Source organism: Medicago sativa, chromosome 6 (assembly GCF_051527215.1).
Source record: "Medicago sativa cultivar Bolivia chromosome 6, Bolivia_mono, whole genome shotgun sequence".
Classification (NCBI taxonomy): Eukaryota; Viridiplantae; Streptophyta; class Magnoliopsida; order Fabales; family Fabaceae; genus Medicago; species Medicago sativa.
The window spans coordinates 45,485,539-45,487,487 of NC_140754.1; the positions used below are offsets into that span (position 1 = coordinate 45,485,539).

Here is a 1,949-nt window from a genome sequence, read left to right on the forward strand (position 1 = left end):
GGCGCCATTGCCGGGGAGTTAACTAATTTAATTAACTTTTCTTTAGTGATTAGATTTTTCTCTTCTTCTTTTTTTCTTTTCTTTTTCTTTTTATTTTTATTTTTCAGGTATCACTAACTTCTTGGGTTCTCAACCTTTTATGCGAAGAACTAGAAATCGAGCGGTATTTCATACTCGAGATCGAAAGGTTCTTACATAGAAGGAGGAGAGCGGCACAAAATAATACTGCCATGGCTAATTGCACTCTCAAAGAGTATGCAACGCCGTCTACGGCTGAGCCACAAGATATTATTGTGTACCCAACGGTTGAGGATGACAATTTTGAAATTAAGCCTGCCCTACATAACTTGGTGCAGCAAACCCAATTTTCGGGATCCCCCATTGAGGATCCCAATCTTCACATCTCTGTTTTCCCACGAATTAGTGGAACCATGAAGGAGAACCAAGAGGCCGTAAAACTTCATCTCTTTCCGTTTTCCTTAAGGGATAGAGCTAGCGCTTGGTTCCATTCCCTCGAAGTCGGCTCCATTACTTCATGGGATCAGATGAGGCAAGCATTCCTTGCCCGGTTCTTTCCCCCATCCAAAACTGCTAAACTTAGGGACCAAATTACTCGGTTCAATCAAAAAGATGGGGAGTCTCTCTATGATGCGTGGGAGCGTTTTAAAGAAATGCTTAGACTTTGTCCCCCACCATGGTCTAGAGAGTTGGCTCATAGTCCACACCTTTTATAATGGCTTATATTATACCACTAAGATGTCTGTTGATGCAGCTGCAGGTGGAGCCCTAATGAACAAGAACTACACGGAGGCATACGCCTTGATTGAAGACATGCATGGCTCAGAATCATTACTAGTGGACAGACGAGAGAGCCATCACTAGTTCTTCATCATCCAAAAAGGAGGCAGGTATGTATGAAGTCTCTAACTATGACCACCTTGCTTCTAAAATTGATGCATTCACGGAGAAATTTGAAAAATTCAATGTTAGCGCCATCAATTCTGCTTCTACTCCTTCTTCTTGTGAAATCTGTGGTATAACTGGTCATGTTGGTGTTGATTGTCAACTAGGTAGTGCTATCAATGGTGTTGAGCAAATGAACTATGCTCAATACAACCAAGGGATGAGACAAAATCAAAATTTTTACAAAAATCAAAATCCCTATGGACAAGTAGCACCACCTGGTTATGCAAACAACCAGAGATTCGCTTAGAAATCCAATTTGGAAATTTTATTGGAAAATTCTATTGCCAACCAAAATAAACAACTTCAAGAACTTAAAAACCAAACCGGATTTCTGAACGATTCTCTTTCCAAACTCAATACCAAGGTCGATTCTATCTCCACTCATTCTAAAATGCTTGAAACACAAATCTCCCAAATAGGCCAACAAGTGTCCACTCTTTCTCAAGCACCGGGAGTCTTTCCTGGTCAAACCGAAGCCAACCCTAAAGCTCATGTTAATGTCATATCTTTTGGGGGTAGTAAGTTAGGAGAAACTATTGCCAAGGTTCAAAATATTGAGAAAGAAAATGTCAAGCTTTTAGGTGAGAAAACTGTGATAGAAAGTGAGAAACCACTTGATAAGACCCAAACACCATCCCCATTAGATATTGCTAAGCTTAAATTCGAGGGTAAGTTTGAAAAATTTGTTAACATACTTAGGAAGATTTGCATTAAACTCCCTTTTGCAGAAGCTTTGTCTAGGATGCCTCTATATGCCAAGTTTTTAAAGGAAATTTTTTCAAAGAAAAGGGCTATAGAGCATAGTGAGGCAATAGCTTTGGCTAAGGACACTAGTGCAACCATCCAGAAGACACCCATTAAGCTTAGGGATCCAGGTAGTTTTTCCATGCCTTGTATGATTGGGAATGAGACCGTTGACAACGCCTTGTGTGACTTAGGAGCTAGCGTTGGTTTGTTACCTTTGTCCCTCTTTAAGCAGATGG

General features: G+C 40.4%; 1 non-coding gene across 1 annotated transcript; it reads right to left on the bottom strand.

Annotated features, from left to right (window-relative positions):
• Positions 1-593: 593 nt before the first annotated feature.
• Positions 594-701, bottom strand: LOC146915490 (small nucleolar RNA R71). Its single transcript, XR_015017097.1, has one exon. It is a non-coding gene; the product is annotated as a small nucleolar RNA R71 (small nucleolar RNA).
• Between the last annotated feature and the right edge of the window lie 1,248 nt (positions 702-1,949).